This window comes from Schistocerca cancellata, chromosome 2, assembly GCF_023864275.1.
Source record: "Schistocerca cancellata isolate TAMUIC-IGC-003103 chromosome 2, iqSchCanc2.1, whole genome shotgun sequence".
Taxonomy (NCBI): Eukaryota; Metazoa; Arthropoda; class Insecta; order Orthoptera; family Acrididae; genus Schistocerca; species Schistocerca cancellata.
The window spans coordinates 1,105,426,539-1,105,432,706 of NC_064627.1; positions in this window are offsets into that span (position 1 = coordinate 1,105,426,539).

Sequence of the window (6,168 nt, forward strand, 5' to 3'; positions counted from 1 at the left end):
CTACAGGGTGCGTAAACCATTTTCTACAGGGTACGTAAACACTACATGGAATGCAGATACGAGTTGCTAATAACACTAACGCAAGAAACGTAAGGGAAGAATCTACGTAAATCGCTGCACTCCGTTGTACACTGCTAGAGGGGAAATTGATTCTTACCCATCCTGCAAGGCAGCTGTATTCTGCTAGGAAAGGCGACTTCATCCACCACGAGTGCTGCTCGATTTTCAGTTTACCGACAGACTACACTTCCCAGGAATTTGCTGTCCATCTTTCTTACGAGAACAGGCAAAATAATTTCACTAAGGACATGTTTACATATATTTGCAGTTGTTAAGTGAGCTTTTATGTAAAATGCATTCCTATAAATAGTGGCTGAGAAGTGTGTGGTTGGTAAGCGTCATGTTGGCTGTGACCTACACAGTACTGATAGGAAAAGGATTGGGCTTGTAATTGTGGCACTTTATTGCTGTCTATCAAATGGTTCAAATGGCTCTGAGCACTATGAGACTTAACTTCTGAGGTCATGAATCCCCTAGAACTTAGAACTACTTAAACCTAACTAACCTAAGGACATCACACACATCCATGCCCGAGGCAGGATTCGAACCCGCGACCGAAGCGGTCGCGCGGTTCCAGACTGTAAGGCCTAGAACCGCTCGGCCACCCCGGCCGGCTGCTGTCTGTCGTTGACAGCGTGTTGTAAAGCCATGTTGCAGTCACTTGGTTGTGAATTAATGAATGACCAAAAGTTATTACACTTCTCTCATCATTAACTGTTTTACTGGTTGACTACATAAGTCTTTTCCATTCAGGAATTACTGGCACTTTTAGAATGGTCTGCACTGACCGGAGCCACTTACCACAAATCCACAGTATATTTTCCAGGATGGGCGTTAATATTTGTGATGGAATGGGATTCATCATGTTCAAGTGTAGAACAGTAATATGCTGTAATGCACTGTTTGACGTACGTTAAAATATCTGAAATTTCGTTATACCTAGGATACCTACTTCTGTAGCAGAGGGAGCCAATTTAACTCTCTCGGTCTCTTTAGGTATTGCAAGAGCTGACGCTAGGTTGATGCATTTTATGAGCCTCATGCTTTGAAAAGCATTCCGGCCAGTGATAGTAGAGAAAATGAAATCGACCTTGTCGAATACATATTGACAGCGTGTTACACTGTGAGATGGTCTTCAGTGTGGTAAGCGTGTGATAGTTCAAGTGCTTGAACATTTTTTACGCAACAGCTCACTTAAGGGGCTCCGGAAAGGCTCAAAATCATGAAAAGTTCAATTTTTACTTTTTTGCGTTTTCTGAATCTGCAGACTAATACCTTTTAATAGATATATAATTTATTCAATTCCGAAGACTACAACTATTTTTAAATTTTTTTTGAAATGTGTTCTACATGGGCGTGAGCCACTGTGGCGCTGTTAAACTGCTGTCAAATGGTGTTATTATTAACGTCCGTGTTCATCAGGTACATTTTAGTGATGTGAGATAAAGTTTGTGTTGTGGCTAACCTATTTTCAGAGACTTAGCAGCACCTGAACTGTTGAAAAAGTGTATTCACGGAAAAACTCAAAACCCCAATGAAAGTGTAAATAGTGTTAGATGGTCGAGAATCCCCAAGACTGTATTTGTTGGAATAGAAACACTTCACTTTGGTGTGTACGATGCTGTTGCGACTTTCAATGATGGCAACATTGTAAGGTGCAAGGTATTTAGAAATATGGGAATGAAGATAGGTTCTAACATGGTACGAGCGATGCTTGCTTTAGACAAGGAACGCCTTCGGGCTGCAGACAGGGCTGTAAAGAGTCTAGAAATACAAGCAAGAGTAAACAGGAGGAGGAACAAGAGGAAGCTGGAGGAGGAGTTTGCAGAGGATGAAGATAATCCATCCTATGGACCTGGAATGCACTAAAAAGTTAATCCAATCTTTGTCGCTCGATTCCCAAAACTTTTATTTTCTCATACTAATTACATGTTTTCTAAGGATCTTCCGAACACATTTGTTTCAAACTTTCAGTAAATGTTACACAGTACCTTCTGCATAATTTAACACAGCCTTTTTCCAAAAAACTGTATATTTTTGAATATATAAATAAAAAATTGCAAAAAAATGTTGTGAATTTTCATTACAATTGAAAAAAAAATCATCTTTAATAACTGAACTAAAATTTTGTAAAATCCCTGTGTTAAGTTGTAGCCCATATTCCAATAAATAATCTGTAAAAAGTTCAACTTCCTTCCTCAAATAATTTATGAGGAAAGATGTAAATTATAAGCGTTATTTTAACATTGCAAGTATAGGGCGTTCCGGAGCCCCTTAACAACAGCAAATAAGTACTCTCCTAAAAACTGAAAATAACTCCACTGTTTACGCACGCGTTAAGTTAATTATTTTGTCTACTTATGTAAGAGAACTGTACAGGGAATGGTAGGCAGGTGTAATCTGTCTGCAAACTGAAAGGCGGGCAGTGCTGGTGGTGATAGAAGTTCCTTTCCCAGAAGAACACTACAGCTGCCATGCAGAACCAATTTCTCCTCTAGCAAAGCAGGACAGTGCGCAGAGGTTTGCGTAGATTCTGTCCATAAGCGTTTCTTGCGTTACTGTTATTAGTACTCCTACAGGGTGTTTCAAAAATGACCGGTATATTTGAAACGGCAATAAAAACTAAACGAGCAGCGATAGAAATACACCGTTTGTTGCAATATGCTTGGGACAACAGTACATTTTCAGGCGGACAAACTTTCGAAATTACAGTAGTTACAATTTTCAACAACAGATGGCGCTGCGGGGAAACTCTATAGTACGATATTTTCCACATATCCACCATGCGTAGCAATAATATGGCGTAGTCTCTGAATGAAATTACCCGAAACCTTTGACAACGTGTCTGGCGGAATGGCTTCACATGCAGATGAGATGTACTGCTTCAGCTGTTCAATTGTTTCTGGATTCTGGCGGTACACCTGGTCTTTCAAGTGTCCCCACAGAAAGAAGTCACAGGGGTTCGTGTCTGGCGAATAGGGAGGCCAATCCACGCCGCCTCCTGTATGTTTCGGATAGCCCAAAGCAATCACACGATCATCGAAATATTCATTCAGGAAATTAAAGACGTCGGCCGTTCGATGTGGCCGGGCACCATCTTGCATAAACCACGAGGTGTTCGCAGTGTCGTCTAAGGCAGTTTGTACCGCCACAAATTCACGAAGAATGTCCAGATAGCGTGATGCAGTAATCGTTTCGGATTTGAAAAATGGGCCAATGATTCCTTTGGAAGAAATGGCGGCCCAGACCAGTACTTTTTGAGGATGCAGGGACGATGGGACTGCAACATGGGGCTTTTCGGTTCCCCATATGCGCCAGTTCTGTTTATTGACGAAGCCGTCCAGGTAAAAATAAGCTTCGTCAGTAAACCAAATGCTGCCCACATGCATATCGCCGTCATCAATCCTGTGCACTATATCGTTAGCGAATGTCTCTCGTGCAGGAATGGTAGCGGCGCTGAGGGGTTGCCGCATTTGAATTTTGTATGGACAGAGGTGTAAACTCTGGCGCATGAGACGATACGTGGACGTTGGCGTCATTTGGACCGCAGCTGCAACACGGCGAACGGAAACCCGAGGCCGCTGTCGGATCACCTGCTGCACTAGCTGCGCGTTGCCCTCTGTGGTTGCCGTACGCGGTCGCCCTACCTTTCCAGCACGTTCATCCGTCACGTTCCCAGTCCGTTGAAATTTTTCGAACAGATCCTTTATTGTATCGCTTTTCGGTCCTTTGGTTACATTAAACCTCCGTTGAAAACTTCGTCTTGTTGCAACAACACTGTGTTCTAGGCGGTGGAATTCCAACACCAGAAAAATCCTCTGTTCTAAGGAATAAACCATGTTGTCTACAGCACACTTGCACGTTGTGAACAGCACACGCTTACAGCAGAAAGACGACGTACAGAATGGCGCACCCACAGTCTGCGTTGTCTTCTATATCTTTCACATCACTTGCAGCGCCATCTGTTGTTGAAAATTGTAACTACTGTAATTTCGAAAGTTTGTCCGCCTGAAAATGTACTGTTGTCCCAAGCATATTGCAACAAACGGTGTATTTCTATCGCTGATCGTTTAGTTTTTATTGCCGTTTCAAATATACCAGTCATTTTTGAAACACCCTGTACCTGCACTCCGTGTAGAGTCGATGCCCTTTGTGGCAGATAAACGCTCGCCCGGCGCGTCTGCGCGCTGCGTCGCCAGTGATTCATGAGGCGCGCGCTGAAGGGCCAGGGTCAGTAAACTAGGTGAAGCACCGTGCAGTAACTTCCTCTGACGTTGTGGGGAAAACAGAGTGGGGAACTACCAGCTCGGTCTTCAGTTCGCAGACCCGTGAAGAACGGAACTTGGAACTTCCCCCTTCCTAATCGGCCTACTGGATTACTACACAATTGACCGTATCGCGTATGCCTAATGAAGTTTTACAGTGAATATGGCAATCGTTACCGAAGAAAAATAATACCGGTTAGTTGGAGGTAAGTGTACGACAGACCCATCTGTAGGAAGTATCTTTTCTAAATACTGATAATAATTTTTAAAATGGGCGGAATATAGTGCAGTCACTCACGAACCACACAGGGGCGGGGTAGGGGGGGAGAGGGGGAGGAAGGGTACCACGCAGTATTTTAATACAAAAAGTACTGATTAGCAAAAAAGGGATAATTAAACGGTCGGCAGCCCATTAGGACAGTGAATATCTAGAATCTTAAGAAAGGTTACGGCAAAGAAAATTAAGCAAATAATCACCGGCGTGGCAACAAAAGGTTGTCACCCTTTTCCAAAACACAACAGTTCACGAGAAAATCAATGAATCACAAAGCGCTGAATTTGCAGTTACTTACTCTGAAACACTAAATTTTGAAAGTAAAGGTAAATGAAGTTGCTGATTAAATAAATGATTGACTGTAACTGAAGGTTTGTGACATAAAGAATGGCTTTCAGTAACCTCAGCGTATCGCAATGTAATATCTGGCAAAAAGGCAAGCAATTTACTTTTAATTATTGAAAGATTGAATTGAATTTACTTCCAGCAAATGAGCAACTTTTAACATAATAACAATGAAATGCGTACCTAGCCAGCAGAAGCCAATTGCTAAGCTAAATACAGGATAAATATTTCTGACTCTTAATTTGTGCTGTCATTAGTTATTACTTTTCCCAGTGAACTTTTACGTAACTTTCAGTGAGTGAAGTTAATACTCAAAATTGCAAATTAGTAAAGCCTATGGAGTACGACAGTGAACATTTACTGAGGTAGCAATATTTAGAATGAAACTGATCGTTAGCAAACAAACAAAACCGGCAGTAAATAGTTAATCAGTTTTCATATTTTTACAACACTCGGTGATTGCACTGGAAGGAAATGGCCTGCTTGGTAATAATGTCAGAGCACAATGACGACGCAGGTGAACTACAAGTTTTAATTATTGCAAGTTATTATTCAAGAAAGTTAAGCTTTGTGAAAGAAACGCCACTGGGTAATGAATGCCTGTACATTATTAGTTAACAGGACGACGGGGAATGTAGCCGACGACAATGCTGAGCTGCCGTTGTTGTTGCTGCTGCTGCTGCTGCTCGATGAGAAGAACCCCGAGTCGTCCCCAGAGCCACAGATAATTATGTGCCAGGCAATAGTTAGAATTGCAGCTTCCGCCGACTTTTCACTCCTTCCGTGTGCCCACACTGGCGCGATCATAGCTGCACACCACGTCTGAGGGAGCGCCCAACAAACACTTCCGCACTCTTTCATGACAAACTGTTCTGCTTCCTCTCTGCTCAGGGATTTTCACCTGCCTCGAGATGACTGGGTGTTTGTGTTGTCCTCATTATTTCATCATAATTCATGCAAGTGGCAAGATTGGACTGAGAAAAGGTTGGGAATTTGTACGGGCGCTGATAACTCCGCAGCTGAGCGCCCCACAATCCAAACATCATCATCAACATCCTCCTCTCTGCTCGCAGCGCGGCAGAGACCAGGGACGGTGGCGAGGGGGTGGCTATGGGGGCCATAGCACCCTCTCCCAAATGGATTATCATATTACAATGCATAAAATGACTTCAGAAATCAGTGAATATATTATTCCAACAGATTTAATCATTTTTTAAATAAGTA